Source organism: Anomalospiza imberbis, chromosome 5 (assembly GCF_031753505.1).
Source record: "Anomalospiza imberbis isolate Cuckoo-Finch-1a 21T00152 chromosome 5, ASM3175350v1, whole genome shotgun sequence".
Lineage (NCBI taxonomy): Eukaryota > Metazoa > Chordata > Aves > Passeriformes > Viduidae > Anomalospiza > Anomalospiza imberbis.
The window spans coordinates 24649222-24672700 of NC_089685.1; the positions used below are offsets into that span (position 1 = coordinate 24649222).

Here is a 23479-nt window from a genome sequence, read left to right on the forward strand (position 1 = left end):
CAACGTCACTTGTAGTTAATCAATTGCCATATGTGCCAATCAGTCTAGGTAGAGCTACAGGCAACTCTTTTTATTTGTGTCTGAGAGACTGGGAATAGCCTGTGCAGCTGGGAAGCCAAGCAGACCAAAGGATTTTCCAGAAGCCAGCAGTCAAGGAGGCAATTTATTGAGGGAGAAACCCCAGAGCAAGAAATTAAAAAAAATAAAATAAGGTAGTGATATGTTTTACATTATAGAATTTCTCTTGGTATGGGTATCAGCTTCTGAATATTTCAGCAATATGGCATCTCATCTCTGATCTACATATCCATTGAGAAGTTTTCAGCAGAAATTACTCTTTGTTCCGCAGCACAGAATTAAGATGATTCACAACTCACTGCTATACTTGGGACCTGAAAACTGAATACACTTTACGATGATTTTGGAATGGTTTAGTCTTTACTTTTGTCAAACTGAACTTCAGGATTATAATATGAAACTTTTTCAAATGTTCAAATTATTCACGCATGACAATCAATCTTTTATTCTACCCAATAGGAATAATCTGTTTTGTGTATTAGTGGGGGTAAAGGGAGTTATTTAGTAATGGAATTCTATGATTTGTGACAATGCTTTGAATTACACATCATCTTGTCCTGGGAAACCACTAAAAATATTGTGCTGCCTCCTCCAACGGCATCTTCTTCTACCTTCCTCTTATGTGTCTATATCTAAGTATGTAGCTATGCACACATTTATATCTATTTAATTAAAGGAATAAATTCTTGCCTGTTTACTCAGCTTGGAAATAAGAAGGATGCTACACATTTGATGTTGTGTTGATGTGATAGAGCATAAACTGGAGCTAAGTGCTCATATCAAGAATGAGGCATTCCAACCATTCGTGTCAGTGGTCATATAAACCGTTCATGTCAGCTGAGAAATTTAAGATAAGTAAGTGCTGCTTGCATTTTAAACTGGTCTTGCTTTAGAAACATAGACGACAGCTCTGAACATACAATTGACAGGGCTCTACATAGACACCATGTTCTTCATACACTGATGACCAAATCTTAAACTTCTAGGTATATGGTGATTGAGATTTGCTAGACGCCAAGAGTTCATCAAAACCATTCTCTCTTTCTCCTCCAGCTAGACAGGGGAGAGATGAGTTGAGATACAGAGAGAGTTCCCTTAGTGATTACCATCACAGGTAAAATCAGAAAGAAAGACCTGGGGAAGTTACTTGAAATTTTAGTAATCAAAATCAGAGTAGGATAATGAGAAATAAAAAAAAAAAAAATCTTAAACACCTTCCCTCCTAATCTTCTCTCCTTCCCAGGCCTAAGTTTAGCACTGTTTCTCTAGCTCCTCCTACCCAGGAGTGCAGAGAGATGGGGAATGGGGGTTAAAATCTGTTTATCTTGTTTCTGCTCCTCCTTCCTCCTCAGGAAGAGGAGTCCATCCTTTTCCCCAGTCTGGAGTACCTTTTCTTATCATGAGATGCAGTTCTTCAGTAAACCGCTGCTCCAGCTTGGGTTCCCTATGGCATCACAAGTCCTGACAGCAAAACTGCTCCAGTGCATGCTCCTCTTTCCACAGGGCCATGTCTCCTTACAGAAGCCTCCTCTAGTATGGGGTTCCTGTGGGCTGCAGGCAAATATCTGCTCCAGAACCTCTTTCTTCTTGCTCTTCACCCTCCTTGAAGACTGCAGGTTTGTTCTTCTTACATATTCTAACTCCTCTCTTTGGCCACAGATGTTTCAGATGTTACTGGGCAATAATTTTTTTACCTTCTTAAATACATTATCCCAGAGGTCCTACCACTGTCACCGACTGGCTCAGTCTTGGCCAGCAGCAGGTCTGCCTTGGAGCCAGCATGGGGGCAAGCTTTTAACAGCTTCTCACAGAAGCCACCCCTATAACCTCCCCTGCCACAAAAATCTTGCACAAAGCAAATACAAATACAAAGTAATACTCCATGATACAGTTATTAAACAAAAACTAAAATAATGGTGGGAACAGTTTCCTGTGTTTCCAAAAATTCTTTTAATTCCCCAGTAGCAAAGATCGTTTACTATTCCAGTCTCTTATTAGATAGGGGACTGTCTGGCCTGACAAGCCACAACTTGAACACCTCTGAAAAGAGACTAAGGCTTGAGAATATTAGTATAATATATATTATGGAATTATCTGCTTCATATATGCCATGTTCTAGAGAATAATCAGTGTATTGTTTGACTGGCTGTTAGATTTCTATTTTTTCTTTATTTAAATATATGGTCTGATGCACCAAAACAAAGAAACTTATACCCATATTTAAGTTGTTTCTTCTGTGCAGAAAAAAAGGCTGTTTCAACCCTTTAACAACAATAAATCACTGAAAATTGTGTCACATCAAGTGCTAATCTCTATTTCATTTGCATAAGTAGTGATATTTTGAAATATTCAAAGCAACATATCACTTCACTATGACTTCTCTTTAACTCATGTGAATAGTCCCATCATGGGAATAAACTATTCCAATGTTAATTGTCTTTGTAAATGTTACTAGTTCATGGAGACATAGAACAATGAATCATAATAGAAATTGTGGAACTTTTTCTAGTTGATTTGAACTTCCCTAAAATCACCTCAGCTACACTTAAGGCCACTTTTCTCTCATTCAGACAATATAGCTTTAGTATAGGCAGTGTAGGCTATTGTACCAAAATTCCTAAAGGACAAATGAAGAAATACTTAAATATTTGCTGTAGTTCATATGATGAGTATTGCTGAGGAAACAAAGTGGTTATCCTCAGACAAGGGGTTGAAAACCCTAACAGTCTTATGAATAATTGTTTTCTCCTGATTTTTTTCCCTGTAACCTCATTTTCTACCTCTTCTTTATTTCTCAGTTGTTGAAAGGAAAATACAAAAGAAATGTTCATATAGATAACCAGTAGGATGCCAGAAAGGGCCTTTTTCAGTGAGAAATGATGTGTTGCCCTCTGGATAATCAATTGTCCTGCAACACTTTAGGATTTTTCATGCACTGAGATGCAAACTGAGCAATTTCTTCTCTTTTTTCCCCCTATATAGTTTGTTAATACTGGAAAAGCAATTGGACAGTGGGGCCTCCTCATTCTTGGCACTATTTCAAAAGCAACTTGAAATGCCCTGACAGCAGTTCTTCTCACAAAGTAACATGAAGGTTGTGACACGGACCAACAAAAGGCTGACACACTGTCGTTATCTCACCCTGTTGTGCTTAGGTAATGGTGGAGCCTCAGATCTGTGTGTGATGTTAGCACTATATGTTCTTCAATAACAAGGTGCCAGAAGATGAATTGAATGTAGAATATCGTCTTTAACTTTGAATTTCTAAGTTTAGACTAGATCTTTCTGTAATATTAAAGACTGTCTCTACATTTATTATACAAACCCACAGATAATAAACAGATCAGTTCCTCAGAGATGGCCAGTATTTTTTAGCATAATATTTTCAAAATGAATATGTTCCGCAAAAATGCAGCAATAAAGCTTCTGAACTGTTCTTTCACACAGTTATTCCAATGTATTAAAAATCCTGACCATAAGCTGTCATCCACAAATTTCCCACCTGTCCAGCAGTGTTCAAAACTGGGATTTGTTCTAAATATATTTCTGGTTTTAACTAACCCAAACCCAACTATAATTTTTTTCCCTTATAAATTTAATGGGACATTTTACCCAAATCTGAGATTCTGGGACTGAGTTTCATTGAAACCATGGTAAAATAATAAAAATAATTAGATGGAGTACAGCACAAACAATACCCTCATATTTTTGTAAAATCTGCTAATATCAATCACTGTGTAAACTACTCTTGCCTGTTAATGCTTAGCAGTTTCCAGTGTCTATAAAAAGAGAACTCACACAATTCTCTGTTAAGCCAAAAAACTCCAAATTGGTTCCTCAAAGATAATAAATTCAGTATTTTTACACTTTCCTCTTCCTTTAAATCGAAGTATTAACTGTGCTTCTCTTCTTATATTCACTGTGTTAGTGTGCTACGGTTTTTGGTTTCTTTCCCTGAAATCTTTAAATGTCTTTTTTTATGTAATTATATAAACATGATCAAGAAATGCACTTCTGCAAGCTTTTAGCTGACCTGGTTGCTTTTGAGACTAGCATCATATATAGACTTAAATTTTCTGGATCACATTATGATAGCTAAACATAGAACACCAGTACATTGTTTTTCTAGAAGCAGAAGGATGCCATTCATTTCACTGCCTGGTCTTAGGTGATTTTATAGTCATTTGAGGTCCTGTGTCTGGGAATAAAATGCTCCAGATTAAATGTTTTCAGGTTAAATGTTTTCAGAAACATTTTCTTGGAATCTTTCTTTATTCTTGTGTTAGCATTACATTATGTGAATGAGGTATAAGCTGTAATTCCTGGAGTAGGTACTCATTGTTCAGAAAATTTGCAGGCAGAACAAGTAAAATTTGCTTTGTGAGCTCTCTGTGGGAGCCAAATGACAAGCTCTGTCTTCTCCACAAGAGGAGATATCTGGCATGGTATTATCCAGTTCCGGAGACAACATTTTTCACCCTTTTCTTTGATCCCTTTACCCCTTCCTCAGAAGTCTTGCCCAATACATAGCAAGCATCTTTCATCTTTGACTCTTGATCCTAAAGCAATAGAGAATATATGCTGTTAAAAAGCATATCACAGAGTATCCTGGAGGATTCGGTCCTTTAAGACAGGGTCATTCTGGGGGAGATGAGGGAATTTTCCGTTTCTCTGAGAATGACGAAGTTAGGTTGGAATTTGGCAAATATCTGCATCTCTGCACATCTTCCTTTATAGTCAGTGGAGAAAAACTGGCACTTCTGGGGTGCAATTAATGTCAGCCTTAGGTAGAGGTCTCAAGTAGGTGAAATGAATTCTCCCCTTCCATTTTTCTCTGGTACAAGTTAAGATTAATTCAGATCCCTGAAGTCAGGTGGATAATTTCCATCCTTAAAGTTATATAATATGCTCTGAAATCACCAGCATTAACTAGGGACTTATGAAGTAACCAGAGATGTAATTTTGCAAGAACTATTTTTTTCATGTAAGTAAACTTGAAGTCACATAAATTGCACCCTTTCAGAGTATCAGTACTCAAAAATATTTCCTCACAAAACTTGGTCCCCTCAGATAACTGAGATAGAATCAGACATAAGTGTGGTGGCTAAAAGGGGTATGAAGCATTGCAGAAAGATGTAGGGAAAAAGACGTTTTGGGAAAAACAAAAAATAAAAAGAGAAGAAATGTGGTCTTTGTCATATTCATTGTTGCTTATAATCATCTCTGCTGAAGCACAGTCTTGCTTGTTTGTTTTAGAAATACCCTCTGGTTCATGCATAAGAAAATATATTAAATATTCTAAAAAGTACTTCTTTTTTTTTTTTTCTGTGTAGCAGAGAGTCAGGGGTCAAATTCTCAGCTGCCGTAATCCCCATGGGATTTATTCGCATTCATTATTGAGATGGGCTAGATCCTGGGATCAAATAGGCTGGCATAGCCCTACTGAAGACAGAGACAATGTGTTGATTTTTTAGTAGATGAAATTCTGGTCCTTGAAATCAGTAATTTTGACTAAACTCAGTGCTCCAGGTAAAATTATGTTCAGTATTTAGCAAAATCTGGTATTTTCTTTATCAGTGTACATTATCAGCATTCAGTGTATATAAAAAGAAAAATCCCTGCTATAGTGTTACAACAGTGAGTGGCAAAATGACAGCTTCAGCGTCTGTTTTCACTCTTTACCCAAAAAGACTTATACATTAGTCTGCTTGAGGATGATGCTTTGCCATCCAAATCACCTACTCTGTTGTTTAGTATCTGTAGCAGAGTCCCTGGCACAATTTTTTTTGTAATTTTTTTTTAACATTTAAATGCACTATTGTGAGCAGATCACCTCAGTGGAATAATGCACTGGTGCAGAGGAGCACTAAATCAAATGATAAATTGAGTGTAACATCAATTATGTTAGCTATGCACAGAAATATATACATTTGATGGTCATTATGACACATGAATGTTCAAGACGAAAAGTGAAAAATACATTTTAAGTTCTGTATATATGAAAAACTGACAATGATCTGTAATTTGCGTCTAGTATAAAATTCTATAAATCTGCTGGTGTTTTCAGCATTGAAAGCTTGATTGTAAATGGAAAGGTCATTATCATTATTAAGTTTTATAAGAAAATCAGTACGTGTACTAGTATCTATTTAATAACTGAGACATCATGAATGTCAGACTTAACACACTTTGCTGAGTGCTAATAACTCTTTAAGTTTACCCTTGACTTGAGTCAAAGGCAGTATTGGAATTTTTATGTTATCTGAACTGCCTGGTAGCATTTAAAATTACTTCCATAATAGCTAGGTAAAAATATAGTGACTTCACACAACTTTACCTAATTTTGCTCCTGTTTCAAAGGTTAAGTTAAACTCCTTTCTCCCGCCTTGTGAAAGAACTGAATGTGCAGGCAGGTGAGTCACAATGGACCTGTCCTACTTAACCATTCTCTTGTTTTATTGGAGCATATTGTGCTTCCTGAGAGAAGGATATGTCAGTAAAGACAACAAAATGAAGTTTTTTGTAGCCAAAATAAGTGGCTGGCAAAATATTATTTGCATCCATGTCAAAATTACTTTTTGAAATGTCTTGGTGGAATGGTGCTATCTAAATATAAAATACATATTTATTCAGCATTTTTAAAAACTTTTGTAAATCCTGTGTTATATTATCTTTAATTCAAGTCCAGTAGAACATTAATACAGCTTGTTTCTTTTTCTATTATATATTTAAATTAAAAATTGGAAGATGCAATTCCTATTAATGAGTTTTGTAGGTGTCTTTTAGTATTATGTCCCTAGGCGAGTTTCTTACTTGATATGAAGTCCTCATAAGAGGTGCTTGTGCACTTGATTAATTCATAAATGGCATTGAGGGCTGCATATTTGCACAATTCTCGTTAAATCATAGAAGTCTGTCATTTCCCTGTCCAATGTCTTGCCAATTGTTGTGCCCATATTATGCACCTAACCACACAGCTGTACAAGTCCCATCGTTTTCAGGTATTCTCATCTATAAAATGTTCACCTCCTTTGGAAATAGTCAAAGTCCCTTGGCAACACTTATATCAGTTCTGGAGCAAAACAGAAGACTAAAGAAATATTCAGATTGCTGAAAAATAAGATTAAAAAAATGAGTAGCCAAAACTATAATATTTCATATCACTGAATAGAGCTTCTAGCATCTAATTCAGTACTAATCTATGTAAGAGATGACAATAAAAATGTATTGATATCTTTAGATATTTACTCAGATTTTGGGATGGGAGGGAAGGCCAGTCACAAGTGCCTATGCAAGCAGCAATACTCTTTCCTGACTGATAAAAGTAAGTCTACAGAAAGAAAGAATACAAAGCAAATACAAATCCAGGCCTTTTTTCCAACTAATTCTTGTAGACCAAGAGAAGTGGGGTTTTTTTGTGAAGCCAAGAGCACTGACCACTTGCCAACATGAGCTGAGAATTCACCAGTAATTGAGGGCTATAGTCAGCAAACTGGTTTGCCAGGATATTCAGAGAATGGAGTGGAAATAGGCAAAACCACTGCTACAGCACTCCTAAAAACCACACTGTTCTTGGCTACATATTGCTGTATGTAGCAGGACCTTATTTATTTCTATGCAAAGAAAATTACAGTTGTTAAAACATTCTTTTGCTAAACATACCATTCATTTGAAAGACTCAGCTTGTTCCATGTTGTTGCTGTTGAAACTATAGCATGAGGTCTGTTGCACTGCAGGCTTACAAAGGCAAAAATACTTGGGTAATCCTTTTATTCAAGGCAGTGGCCTTCGATTTTCTTTGCATTTGGAAGCAGAAGAAATTATCTGACTTTAATCTTGTGCCCAAAGACCTTCAACTCAGAGACAGATGCTTGAAGTTCCCACTTATCATCTGCAAAATACATTCATTTTATGTAAATATTTTCTGTTTTAAAATTGTATAAATTAATCTTAGGGCACAAAAAGAAAGTTAATTTGGTCAATTGATTACTTGTTTCTAATGTTTGAACTGGGGGGGGAGGGTTTGCCATTCACCTCAGACAGGGATTTAAGAAAATGTGAAAGCATTCCAGGAGTATTTCAATGAAAGACAGAAGTTATCATGGCTCAGACTTCGAGTCATTACATACCAAGGGGTCAGACCATCTTACAAGTATATGTAAATGCCATCTTACAAGAATATATAAATGCCATTTCTCTCTCTTCTTTTGTGGTAAAAATGTTTAATTTTTGATTTGGCTTCAGTCTGGGCTCAGTTTCTTTTCATGGTCTAAATAAGTAGAGGATAATTTCTCTCCACTCCAGTTTTCAGCCACTTGTTAAACAATTGGATGCTCCATGTGGTCAGCTTGGTTGTAAATTGTGCTAAAAATTAAAAAATTCCTGGCATTGACATCACTAAAATAGAAAAGCTGCATTAAATTCTTTTAAGATCTAAAAAATAACCAAGATCAGTTAAAGATAAAAATAAAACAAAGAGAAAACCAAACTGATATAGTAAGTTAAAATAGATCCAATTCCTTATGTCAGAAAATGCGAAAGCCAACAAAATTTAGAGGTCATATTTGGATTAATTCTTAAGGATGGGCCTAACTTTGAGCTCATGAACAGCTGTTTTAGCTCGGGTGAGATCGCAAGATTGCTCAAAGACCCAGGTGTGAATAAGGTACTTTACCAAATTAAAGCCATTGTGCAAGAAGAATACAGTGTCACTGTGTAACAACCCTGCTTCCCAGGAAGGAACTTTTTTGTGTGAACAAGAAGTGCTGCTATTGAGGCTGTGTACAATCAGGCTAAAAACTGTTCAGTGTTCTTTGTTTCACTCCACTAGGGTGCTGTCTTTTCCCTTATTATTATTATTGCATGCTCTCTGGTAATAGAAGACTAATAGTTCTCCTTAAATTGTAGCCTGCAGACCATTACTGATAGTTACAATATAGTGCAAAGTCTATTTGCACACTATACATCCTGTAGTGGGGTTTTTTTGAAAATCAGAAAACATCAGAAAAAGGCTTTATGTCCACTGTCTCAGATGTACTGAGACAAGTTCAGCCCCTGAAGTATGCAAAGTAAAATCTCTGTGTGATTGATGGGTGATGCTTCTGCTTATATCAGTAATGAGGTACCAAATCTAGTCTATTGCATAAATAGCACCACAGATTCTGCAAAAAGGCACACAGTCCCTATTGTATCTGTTCTGTGCCACCTAAATAGCATAAAGACTACTCCTTTTCATAGGAGTAGTAGTACACAATGAGATGTATCTGGCACTACATTGAGAGTTTTACGTCCCCATCAGAAAATAGATTTCAAAAGGAGAAATAGGCAAAGATGCTGTTTTACTGACTTGCTATTTTACTTCTTTACTTCTATTTCTTAGAGTAACTGTAGCACAGTTTAGTTTTAGGGGCATGTGTGGAGAGCAATAATATGGTCTAAAGGGAGCTTACAGTTTGTTGTACACACGGTACTCTGTGATTGCAGAATGCTCCAGTTATACATGTCCAAGCAGTGCAGCAGGGACACTCGCTTTGGTTTTTCTGCTAATACCATCTGACACAGTGCCCTGGGGGGACCTGCTGGGAGGCTGTGTGTTGCTGAACTCTTAAATGGTCAAGCTTCAGTTTTACATGTCACCATACGGATGGAAGATTAAGCAAAATGTAACAAGGCTTGTGCTTAGAAAAATAAAAAGGAGCTGACATCCTGCTCAAGTGCTTTCACAGAGATCCAAGAGAGAAATGAGTATGTATCAGAAACTTCTAGGACAAAAGCAAAACTATGCTCCTTACACTGACAGAATCAGGCCACAATTCTGCCCCAAATTTCTATCAAAACAGAAAAGTATGGGAATGTAACACTTAATGATTATTCACATTAGACTACAGACCTGATGTGAACACCAAGCAATCAAGACTGACAGTCCAAAGAAGGCTTTGATGGTTTCTTAGACCACTTGTCCAGGTGCTGTAATCTGGGATCGATACACAAAGAGCCATAATTCAAATACTATGAGTTTTCTCTCTTTAGAGCTTTGGAATTTACTATGTTATCTAACTACAACCATAGCAAAGGAAAAAATGTATGACTTATTTTAACTTTCAGTAATCCTCCAGCCTATATTCCAGGTTAATTAAACAGCTGCATACTGAAGGTCATAACAGTCCTGAAATGTCCTAGGAAAAACAGTCACATCGTAATTCCTCAGGTTAGATATGGGCCAGGCACTAGCTCTGAACAGTCCTTGCTGTAAAGGTATTTTTCAGGCATGCTGCTCCAGAGCCAGAACACATTTTGCTAAATCAAAGCCTAGGCTTTTCCTCTTTGCACTACACCATGTGACAACATAAAGTCCATCTAGCCAGTTCAGATTTCTCAGAACTTCAGTTTGCAAGTGTAGGCAACATGAGTATGAGAATGGACTAACAATTACCATTGCTGCTGTTGTGTTACCTCTACTTGCATTATCAATGGTTAACTGCTGGCCATTAAGACATAGGGGTTTAGTCTCAAACTCTTCCAGTATTTTTGAGCAAGACAACATGGCTATGTTAACATTAGCAAATATTGTGGAGAAAAAAGACTAGATCTTCAGAGTAAAACATTTGATTTTGAGGAATTAAATTCTTCTCTACCCATACTGATGTATTTTCTACTTCAGATTAGCGCTGGTTTGGTCACATACACCATAGATTGACTGCATTTCTGTGACTGAAGAACATTAGGTATGTGTGAGAATTTTGCTCTGTGGAAACTTCACTATCATTGCTGACACTGCTCTTGATTTGGATGAGAACAGTTGGGATAGGCAGCCTATAAATGCACAAAAATTCATCCCTTCATCCAGAGCTCTGAGCACCACAGGAATCAGCACAAAAGGATGACCAGCCCTTCATCTAGTTAGGAGATTATGATATATGATATAGAGACTCTCATGCAAATGGTGCAGATAAATGGAATAGTTATCTTCTCTCAGACAAAATCCCCAGTTATCTCAGATCATTTGTTTTGACAACACTAAAATCTGGAAAAAAATGAAACTGAGGAAGTGAATGTTAAGCCAAATATTTAAAGAACTGTGTTGCAACTTCCCATGTATATTTTCCTCTCCTGCCAGTTGCTCTCTGTTTTGCCCATCTATTGGCATCTCTTGGTTAACAGTACTGGACTACAGGAAATTTAATACAATGTGAGTGATGATCCATCCCAAAATGCACAGTTTCTTCCACAAATAGTGGAGATGGGCATGTACATATGTCTGTTTGTCTCAGGGTATAGCCTCAATCTCTTACAGAGGAAGTTAAACAAAGTTTAACTAAGTTAATTAGTTAAACTTTGAATTTGTCAAAGAGATATTTTAATTATGAAAATGAAGGGAGAGTGATAAAAATACAGCAGGAATATGCTTGGCTTTCCTAAAGTAAGTGGAAGCATTCAGAGGAGTCAGGACTTCATCTTGTATGTTTTGTTTTTCTCCAAATGTCAGTTACCTGTATACAACATAAATACAATGTGGTCAGAGAAGTGTACAGTGAATAGCTGAAACAGTTAACAAAATCAATAAGTGTAAGGAAAGTAGATGAAAACATAAACCAGACTGAGATATTTTTTCCAGACCAAGATTTTTAAGTCTTCTGTATTTTGTCATTTGTTAAACCACAAACAGCTATAAACAGAGCTGCAGTTCAGAGAGTCTTTGTTTCTAACATAAACAAGGTATAGAGCATAGCTCTGTATGTCAGCCAAACATGACTATAAGTTACAAAAATGATATATATGTATAAAAGAAGTGTCAGGCCATAACTGAAAAATTGTATTTGGACATGAATAAATGTAAGGAACACACTTAACTCCAAAAAGGCAGTAAGTATTGAACAGAAAATAACCCGGATCAGATTAATGCCTGCATTGTACTGTGTCTGTGAAATGATTTTAACACAAGATACTGAAATCCAGAAGATGGGGAACTTTGCATCATTAAAGTATCACTATTCACCCTGGTGTGTCTGTCCTAGTTGAGAAAACTTATAAAAACCCTACCAAACATATGCAACATTTAATTTAATTATATCTAGGAGAAGAATAGCAGACTAAATCAAATTGGATTGAATACATTGCAGAATTTTTTTTTTTTTTTTTTAAGAGAGAAGCTTAACAGGAATGTTACTTTTCATCTAAAATGGCTGCATTTCTTAATTACCCGGTCATATCACAATTTCCCACATCTGTAACGGACCTATTTAAATACCTATTTTTTCACTTTACTTTTTCCTAAACTAACATATTCTGAGCATCAAGAACATTTACTTTCAAATAATTACCTTAAATTCTTTTACAGTTTGTTGTTTAGAACTGAGAAGAAATACAGCTCTCAGATAACTATGTTAGCCCTCAAGTGTTCTGGTGCTACAGACTCAGCTGCTTAGGTCACAGCAGTCACTGCAGTAAACAATGTTCCAAACTTCCAAAGCCTGCAGAGGTCAGTATAGCAACATCAACAAGAAATTATATAGCCTGACTGAATAGATTAGCAGTTAAAAATATTTATTGTTAAAACACAAAAATGATGTGTCATTTTGGCTGTTACCAGAACTGTAGGACTACTCTGGCATGTGATGGTTACTCCTGCAAACATCATATAATATTGCAGATGCTGAAAGCTTTAAAGATGTATTTTTGTATTTGCATTTGCTCTTTATAAAAGGGTTAAATATATCTTTCTTGAGAGTGTTTGAGAAAAGTTGGATGAGCATTATGGAAAATGTAAGCACACTCTTCTTCGGAAGCTGTCTTCTCTGAGTTGCCCTGTCAATGACCTCTGCTGTGACATTGAAGAAATACCTTCTGTGTGGGTAAGAAGTAATTTGCTTCAATAGCTCTTCTGCCCCAGACATGTATAAAAAGGAGACTGTAAACATATACCCACGTTTGCTTTGGCACTGACACCATCAAAGTCATTTAGAGCAGAACTTTTTTCTGTTTGTGACAAACTAGATCAGGATGAATGATCAAAACAGGACATGTTAAGGTCCTAGCTCAGTGCAATGAAATCTCAAAACCTGAAAGAAATGACAGATAAATAGTGCTAATCAGGCCTTTGCAGAAAACTATATAAAATTTATTTATCCTCTTGGCCAGACCTGTCTGCTGTTGGCACTAGACAGCAGTTACCATTAGTATTTCACTGCACATTCTCAATTATATCTTAAAGAAAAATAAGATATTTGGACATGACTCTGGGGTCTGCAGAGAAAGATTTTGAGAGACACCAATTGGGTTTAAACATATATTATTTGTTTTATTCAAAGCACTGCACTTAGGTAGGTAAAACACGATATCCGCAACAAAATGTTCCCACTTCTAAATAAAGCTGGCTATAACTAAATATTTTTCTTTCACAAGTCTGCAAAAGTTCAGGGCAAGCTTCCTGTCTTATCAATGCACAGTGTCTATTCTCGTCTTAGATGTCCACCATAGCATTAGTTGTGGGCAGTGAGGTAATGAAAGTGGTTCTGCATTCATTTTTTTTCCTTTTCCTATGGTCATTCATATAATACATTTCTTAATAACTCTCTGCCTTCACTGTTTCTCAAAAGAAAATGTGAATTGCTCAAAACAGAGTAACTTTAACATAAACACCTGAAACAGGGAAAGTGTCCTGAATATGAGTGATGGTGCATATGCTCTGCTACTTCTATTTATGCATCCCTACCTGAACTTAAGGAAAATTGTACACAGATCTGTGGCAGTGGGAGGATTACATTTGAACTTTCCTGGCCTTAAGAGACTCATTCTAAGGTACATATTTCTCTATCTATGCATATATGCAATTAAATAGAAATTACATAAAGTTGATGCCTTTGCTAAGTCCAAGGTAGTAAAGTAAAATGACAAATGATGAAACTTGCCTAATTTCTCTTACTGTCCATGCAAATCAATATTGTATACTAGTAAGGATTCATGGTATTAGTAGTACTTATATAGTTATATATATACTCATATATGTTTCTTGCCCTCAGGTTTTAGTTATGACATTTTTCTACATATGAAAGTCATGGATTTGGGTATCCAAAGCATTGGGAAGCTTTGACGTAGCCTCATCAACTCACAGTCAAAAACTGTCCCTGAGAAGCTCATAAGAGCCAGTTGTAAGAAATTTAATGGGTGGGAGAGAGGTCACAGAAAATGTTTAAATGCATATTAAGTCTCAACTTCTATTGAAACAGCTGGTTGCCTGTAGCAGTACTAACATGGTACTGAATAAAGTATCTGGTTCATGTGGCTCCTGCAAAACCTGGAGTCTAAGGATTTCTTACTCTGCCACACTCATAATTATCTTTCTGAGAAAGACAAAGAAATACAATTCACAACCTGTCTCCAGATATTTTAAGTATTGACGTGGAGTGTTTGCCCTATATATTTTCAAAAGAATTGTATTTTGCCATGTAGAAGATGAGACTGTTAGGAATAAGAGGAATGTGTAAACTGTATGTTAGTGCTTAAAAAACTCCAAAGCCAAACAACTAAAAATACCTCTCGTATCTTTTGCCTTAAATCTAGATGTTTAAATAGAGGAAGATTAAATAGACCAGGTCACAGACTTTTGTTTTTTAAGATTAGACACTGAAGCGAAAAGCAAAAACCTTTCTAAAATAACCATAAACTAGCTTCCTCTTTCACATTCTGTTCATGAATGGTAGATCTCAGACCAGTTAAAGCAACAGAACATAAGGGAGTTTTGGTTTGAACCTAGAATAAAGTACAGTGACCTGAAATATAAAATAGAAAGGTAAGAGTGAACAGGCTAGAGCTGATAATATAGAACTTCACAACCTTGCTTCTTATTCATTTATTTCCCCCTGTGCAGAAAGGATGTAGAGTGGAGATGAAGGAGATCATCTGAGCAGGAGTGCTTCATCCTCACTTGTCACAAACATGTATGACTATTCCTGGTTCTAATTATTTAAACTCAGAGTAACTGTAAAAGAGAACATTGAAACATTACTTCCCTATTCTCCATCATCACTGTATTCTTCACACCATCAAAGGCTTGCATCAAACATCAGAGGACTGATAATTCCTGACAGAGTTTGTTATTCAGGTGTTTTTCATTCCTTATATGTTAGTAGTAATATTGTAATTTTTTTAGTCGGTCTCCAATTTTCCTTTACCTCTGCCCTGAAACTCAGGATGGGAAGGGGACAGAATCCTCTAGAAAATCCACAACCTCAAGAGTGCATTTTCATTTTGTTTGGAGAAAGGAATATTTGCTTAGTCAAAAATGAAAGACTGAACTCTTGATAATGCAAGGTTGAAATGCTCAAATACTTTCAAGACATAATAGATCTACTCTAGCATGTACTGGTTGCCCACTACTGAAGAAAATACTGCATTCAGCCTGTCTTCAAGGAGTCCATAATAGAAATCTCACATCTTCAGACAAAGTAGGATGGAATGACAGCAGGTTTTCTTCAATTACATGGAAAGATCTTTTTTGGTAGAAGACAAAACCAAACTCAGCATATAGCCTGACTTCTTCCTAATACTTGCCAAAATAATCTACCCTTCCCACACTTCCTCGATGTCAGCAAAACACAGCGACAAAAACAGCTACTGGAGGCAATAGTTCAGTTAATATCATCAACAGTCAAAGATGTTCACAACTTCTCAGTCTCTACACAAGTCACAGTGTGTGACCCCCACAGACGTTTGGCTAACTAGAACTCTTTAATAAAATCAAATACTTGTGCGATGGGTACAAGCAGCTGTATGTGTAGCACCCTGGGCCACACAGCAAAAATCAGCATACTCTCAGTATTATAGAAAAGGTGAACATTTACTGCACTATGTAGAAGACATCCTCATTATATATAATTAGGAAACTTATTTTCCCCCTGCTGTCCTAATTTGTGGGGTTTTTTCTTCATTTTGAAAATTCTCTGTTGGCTTTAATTAGCTTCTGTCTGAAATCACCAACCAGGTGAAATTAGAGCACACTTTAAACTAAAAATGCAGCTGGGTTTTTCAAACTTTTCAAAGTTGAGTTTTATTCCCTGAGGCCAAATCCTCCCTGCTCTTACTCATGGGAGTAGTTCTGTGCACTTCAGTGAGGGATCTTTTCAGAGGAAGGCGAGTTTTGGCCCTAATGGGATGTACCAAAGTTCTTCTAAATATGGATGTAAGATATATGAGACAAATCCTCTCTGAGGGAAATCAGCAGTGTTCTTAAATCAATGAAACTAAAGCCATTTACATGCACTGAAGAGTTTTCCTTATGTTTTCAGACCTCACAAGTCTTCACTAAATATTTACCACATGGAAAATGATATATTTTTGCTAATGATGTTTCTATTACTTAATTTAAAAATTTGTCATTATATAATCAATACCAATGACTCAGCTTTTGCTATTACAAGAGGAATAAATTTTACTTAAATCATTTTTGTGGTCTTTATGACATGACATATCCTTAAGTGTTTTCTTGTTAATTAAGAAATGAAAAAAACAAGCTGCTTAAGAAATATGACAAAAAATATGAGTTGCTTTAAAATAATACACCTCTGAGCTTTAAAATGTTCTTTGGGTGCTCTGGAGCTGGAGATAGTCATGTCCTTGTGATATTTCAGTGACAATTTCTATTTTAAGTGTCAAAAACAACTCTGCTATCAGGAGCAAGTAGTGTAGTATTCTCTTCTTTTAATATTCTAATCGTGAAGTGTAAAGTGAAATGGTTGCACAGTGTAATGGTGGTAAAGAAGCTGAGTGTCAATGAGACGGGAAAGGTGACAGACACGGAATGAGTCCCCAAGGTGCTCTCCAAGTGCATTGGATAAAGATTCCCCTGGGAAATTTTTCTCATTAGTTCTCAGACACAGTTCAGTAATTCAATAGCACCAGGTTACCATTAGTCACAAGACCAAAATATGTTACTTTCCATGCTTTAGCTCTTTGATTTGTATATGTCATTTTATGAGAGAAAATTATGAGATTATATATAGTTGAAAGTAAGTTCATATGTTGTTTACATACTTCAGGATGATCCATGACAAGAAGACTCCTATTACAAAGAGCATAAAAATTAAACAGAAAACAGACACCTTTTTGATATTTGAAACTGCATTAATGAGTGACTGCATTGTGCCGATATGAGCAAGACATTGCAGATTGATTTTCTATACTAGTATCCAAAAAATTAATTATAGTTAGAGATTCAAACCCAAAATTATCAGCAATTAAAATGGAAAAAAAATCACTCTAATTTTTTTCTGTGGATGTTGCCAGGTAAAAATAATTCTTCCATGCTTAGACATGAAATGTGTACGTACTCAGCTAATATGATTGGGAAAAGTAGCTAAAAAGTTTGATGGTAGCTAATTTTATGTGTAATTACTCTGAGAAAATGTTAAACTGAATAGGTTATTCTTGATATTTTTTTCCTATGCAATAAAAGATGTACTTCTATGCTATCAAAGTTAACTGCACTCCCACTCAGCACTCGAAGAAATAATGGCTGGAGGTGTTGTCTCTCATTACACACCAGGATGGAAAGAAAGGTATGTCCATCCCTATTGGTCATTTAAAACCTCATTGTTATATTAAAAAAATAGGAATGACCATGTCCCAAAAACATAAAAATTAGGCACAAAACCACAGTAAGTTATTATGTTTTACCTGTGCTGAATATTAGTTTATCTTTTTATGTATCCAAGAGTGTGCTCCAGAATATTTCAATTTCTTTTTCACTCCTGATTAATGTATTTAGCACTCATCACTGCACCATGCATTCACATTAAAGAGACAGAAGCTAGATAATTATTCTGCCTAAAATAGTTCAGGAAAATACAGGTATTTTAGCTCCTTTTTTCAAAAAAAAATCAAACCCCAAAGAAGGATGCATTATCTGTAAGCTTTTCCATTTTATTTGATTGTGGTTTATGGAATGTAGTGCTGTTGGGTTTTTCCCCCTCTTTTCAACAATGTTCAACATTTAATAAGAGAAACAAACAAAAAAGTTTGCATATAAATGTTTGTCTTTAACAAAAAGTATTTAACTCTGTCAGACAGTGCCTAATTTTCAACCTGTCAGCAAACTTTTATTAGTCAGATCAAAATCATGCAACCCCAAGTATCTCATTTAGCCTAAAAAATCAACTTATTAGTAGAATTCCTTAAAAAAGGAATTATATCCCCGACACAATTACTCGTGCAGTAAATAGGGCTCACTGTTTTTTGATTAGATTCTGATATGTTTATCGTTGCACTAAAGAAAGGCCACATGTTTAGTGCTATGGTATCTGTGCCAAGTAAATCATCGAGAACCAGTTTCTATTAATCTTACGTATCTTATTGCACAGGAGTTGGATGATTTGCTCCCCTGATTAAGTCGAGAGAATGGCAGTTTTCTAGAAGCGTGAACTCACTTGTTTCATGTGTATTATTTTCTTCAAAGCTGTGCAGTGCAGTTTCCAAAGGAAGCTCTTCTAATTGAGAATGTTTCCATAACTCTTTAACACTAAGCTATCTTCCAACTAATGATCAGGTTCCAAATAAATATGCCAAATACTTATGGTATTATTTATGTGCTATACAGAAGCTCATCATTGACTTATGAATTGTAAATATTTATAAGTGGCTCATATTAAAGTAGTTGTCAACTGCAGCTACAGTACTTCACCTTCTGTCACTCCCAGGTATCAAGGGGGCTGATTCAATCACTCTCTTGTCAGACTACCTTTCTTCTCCTGAATACCCAAATCCCTAAACACAACAAAATATAAATGAATGAAAAGTGTTAATGATGCATCATTACCAAGAGGTATCAAGTTTTTTAAGGTCCTTTGCTGACTAAATTTTAAATTAGCACAATTATTCAGAGCATTCCCCAAGGCATCATTCATTATGCTTAGCCACTAAGTTGAGGGGCACTGCAAACGAAATATATATTGCTGTCCATAGCATACTGTCTGTCTGCCTTCCTGGAGTAGCTGTGTATTGAAAAACATGCAAGTGTGCATATATTTTGGGCTGTGTATTGAAAAACATGCAAGTGTGCATATATTTTGGAGCTGATCATATATCTGCATTTTGATTACTGCTCTGTTACCTACAGTATATTTATATGCCTAAAGATCCTGAATAACAAGGACATGCACTTTGAGATTGAGATATTTTTTCAAAATGTTGTTTCATCTGCTTCCTAACACAGCAATTTTAATTTCCAGTGAAATACAAAGACTGCTGAAGCCAGGACCTAATATGTCTCTGATACTGCCTAAGCCCACCAGAAGCTTACAATGCACAGTGGATTATATTTTCCTTTGGTCTTGTCATTGGCAAACAGGTCAGAGTGGGCACTACGCTGCTAAATTTGTTGGGCAGTCTGGACATCATATCTTTTAGAATAGCAATGACCTGTGTTACACCTACCTTGTATGTCAAAATTTGATTTTTTTTTTCATGCACTAAATGAAGAGTCCAAAGCCCTTGTTCATAAAAAACATTTAACAGTTTTCTGAAGAATAAGAAAGGTACCTTTGCCATGACAGACCTTTCTTGGATTGTCCAAAAAGCAGATCAATTTGATACATGCAGCAATAGGCATGGTGCTATTCCTTGTAAAACACTAGCTCTATTATTCACAATAGCAAAACAACTAGTCCTTATACCCACGTTATAACTTAATACAAAAAGAGGAAAAATGTGACTGTCTGCATGCAACATGGGCTCACCAAGCCACACCGTCGAGAGCTCTCCCAGTAAGAGGCAGTGCCCCTTTATCCTCATGCAGATGAAAATAGGCATATTCATAAAAGAAAATTATTTCTGTATGTATCTAGCTGTAAAGTCCTGACTTGTTTTTTTAACCCAATGACATCACCACACACAAGTTGGGCCCCACAGCACAGATGTGCTTTCATGTGCAGTGATATCACTTTCACTAAAACACTAAAGGCATGACTTTCAAGCAGTTTTAAAATTCAGATCAGTTCTGCTCATATTTAATCCAGACATGTTGGTTTAACACCAAGCCAAGCCAGACCTTTTAATGTTCAGTGGCCATGATATAAAATTCTTCACTGTGTTGCACCAATAAATTCAGAAGTGCAGTGTAATTTGCTATAGTCACAGAGACTCTTGTGAAATTTAAGCAAGGGTGGAAAGCAACCCTTCATTTTGTGCTTTACCACAGCACTTCAGCTTTTTGGAAAACATTTTTTTATCCCCCAAGAAACAAGTAACTGTGTGGACAGAATACCTTACTGCTGCTTGTTTTGGTCATGTTGAGACTAAATTAAAGGTAGGCTGTAAACCACCATTGGACTCTTCCTAAGTTAGATACAGTGTCGCTGTGGCATTATTTGGGAGTTATTTAAAACAAACAATGGAAAGAAAGTGCCACTTGACACTGACAGCAAGTATCTCTGTTCATTTTGCATTGTCAATAGCTCCAGTGGTAGCACTATTCTTTTGACAGCTAAAAGCAGATGTGTGGGTTAAGTATGGGAGCAATTCAAATGTCCATAGTAAACTGCAGGGGGGCAGAGAGAGCTCAGAGAGCAGCAGCTTTAAAGTAATTGACTAATACAGTAAGGATATTAAAGTCATTTAGTGCCAAAAGGGAACACACTGATCCTTGACCCTGAGCCACTTTGGAGTAATCTAGTATTCAATCCAGCGTGTAATGACTGCCAGGCCTGTCAATCCTCCGGGCTCTCCAGTCAAATGCCTGTGGCTACTATTGGCTTATGGTAAAAGGACAAAAATGCAAGGAAATGCCTCTCAATCAGGCTATGATGTGATAATGTTATTGCTCCAATGTATTCTATATTGTCCCTGCATAGTTTAATCTGTTGAGATCCATGTCAAAAATTGCCCTTGTTCCCCAGAGGTCTTTACTCAACCTTTTAGTAATACAAGTGGATTTGAAAGGAGAGGGGTAACTCACTTGATGAATGGTTTCCAGTTAATATAAAAAATAAGAGGTCAACTGTGGCTTAAAGGCTAACCATGGAACGTATAAATTAGAATAAGCATGCTAGTAATCTGATTAATAAGTCTTGCTCTTCATTTACCCCAGTGGTAAAATATTTTCCAATAAATAATATTGACACAGAAATTTATTTACAAGAATGACATAATTCCTACAAAGTTTATATGTTGAGAGGACTTTTGGCTGGGAAGCAATAAGAACAAAAAGCTTAGTTGCTTTTGTCACTTCTTGTCCTTAAAACTTGTGCAACTACTGGGAATCTAGTTTTTTAAATTAGGCACCTCACATTTGAAAAATATAATTATTGCTACAGGCTGAGTAGTCCACTTGAGCTTGAAAGAAGGAAATTGCCATTTTTTGTTATTTTGATTTTGCTAATTAAAACAGGGAAAACTGACCCACATAGATTCTCTAAAGTTAAAAAGTCAAAATGGGATAATAATTATGCAAATTTTTATGCATTGCTGTAAAAATGATCTTTATATTTCATTATATGGTCTCCACCTTTTCCTGACCCCACTTTCCATGTGGTGTACATAAACTTTGGGAAGGGTGAAGTTCTAGTGGTAGTGATGCTCCCACTATTTTAAAGAACCATGAGGTTACATAACAAGCACTTTCCCTAATTTGAATCTCCATGATTCCACAAAGATCTCCACAGGGATGACAGAATACAAAAAGGAAAAAAAAAAAAAAAGAGAGAACCTCTCCTGAGAAATATCTTGCTTATAACTTTGGAATAACTTCAATGTCAAAACCAAATGACTTTCTCCAAAATTCTGCCTGTCCTCTCTCAGTTCAGTGCCCCAAAGTCATTATTCAGTGTAAGGTTCTATTTATAAACCCATTTTCCGGCCTGTAGATACTTTTTACACTTGAAAAATTATGGTTTTGTGGACAGTTTTAGTGGATGAATCAGAGAAAGAGGAAAGTTGTCTTTTTGTGCTCACTGAATTCCCTTGCCATGAGGGTAGAAGCACATGCAATGCAAACTATGATCCCATCAAGCAATGGCTGGCTGTGCTCCAGCTCAACTCTTCACAGGCAGTTTTATCACAACCTGGTGTTTTCACAGGTGAGAAAAAAAACAACAACAACAACAAAAAAAAAAAAAAAAAAAAAAAAAAACAAACACCACAGAATCCCTACAAGCAAGCAAACCTGAAGCAGGATATGACAAGTGTTGTGTTATTGCCCTGTAACTTATTGCCCTGTAACCGAGCAATTAGCCAGTGCCATGTAAATGGCACAGTTTGGCAAAAAAGGCTCTTTGCAGGAGCAAATTCTCTCTGCTCCAGAAATTCTTGACATGGTGATGACAGACCAAAAGCTACTCACCTCCACCCATGTTCTCTCTGAGAACTCACATCACTTTCCCTTCTAGACTGTGGTGACTCTCTCCCTCTTAAGGGATAGTACTCAAATCATCATGGGAACCGATGCAATCTGGGGTAAATTCAGATGGGTAATTTAAATTAATTACTCTCTTTTGGACCTCCAAAAGGAGGGTGCAACATGAATCCACATGGATTGTTTTTCCATTTGAACAGTACAAGTGGTGCCCCAGCAGCCCCTACCAGCTGGTGTGGAAGATCTGCTCCCTTTGCAATGTTTAATGAGAAAATCATGACATCAGCAATCAGTTTCATGGCTCCTACCTTCTTTTGCCCTCCAAAAGATCTCTGCGTGGTTTCAAAATGAAAGTGTAGGAAAGTAATTTTAAAAAATGTGAAGGTTTGTGAATGGGGAAGGAAACACTTAGCAGAAAAAATGCCAAGGACCTTTGCTTCAGCATTCACAGGGTAACCAGGTATGAAACTCTTTTTGGGGAGAACTCTGTTCTTTGGGTATTTTCACTGGTGGCTCATCATCACACTTGGAAGGTGTTGATCTTTTGAGCAATGATATTTCATGATGTATGCTTTTAAATTACAAAAAGAAGGGGAAAACTTAAAAAATGCAAGAAAATTCCTGCTGTTCCATAACCTACTTGAAGCCAAAAATGCCTTAAAGCTAATAGTCAGGCATTGCTGAGTAGCCCGCAAACAATTTCAAAAGGTATCTCAGCTCTAGTACATCTTCCTTTGTTTCTCTTCCAGGATGATTGTGTATTTATTTAAATTCCAGACTTTAAATGCAAGTCTAAAAGCCCCCTGACCCCTAAGGGTCTGGATGTTTTTTGAGTGAGTCTGTAGTCATATCTCCTGCTGTCTCCCTTTTGTTAAATTAGTGTAGTTTTGCAGGCTGTGGAAAGAAAACTTGTTTTGCACTCCCCTTTTATGAACATTTGAAACAATTAAAGCAATTTTTTAAAACAAATTTTAAGATTATCTTTTTAAAACAAGGTTTCAGTCACAGACACACAGACACAGACACACACGCATGCATGCATTCCACTTTTATGACTTTGGA

The 23479-nt window shown here is 36.3% G+C and overlaps 2 long non-coding RNA genes across 2 annotated transcripts; one reads left to right on the forward strand and one right to left on the reverse strand.

The window, feature by feature from the left end:
* Positions 1 to 11411: 11411 nt before the first annotated feature.
* LOC137474966 (uncharacterized) lies at positions 11412 to 17146 on the reverse strand. The gene is made up of 3 exons (XR_010999590.1): positions 17107 to 17146; positions 12399 to 12548; positions 11412 to 11567 (listed from the first exon to the last, which is right to left on the reverse strand). It is a non-coding gene; the product is annotated as an uncharacterized lncRNA (long non-coding RNA).
* LOC137474967 (uncharacterized) lies at positions 14936 to 19498 on the forward strand. Its single transcript, XR_010999591.1, has 2 exons — positions 14936 to 15014; positions 19299 to 19498. It is a non-coding gene; the product is annotated as an uncharacterized lncRNA (long non-coding RNA).
* Positions 19499 to 23479: the final 3981 nt, after the last annotated feature.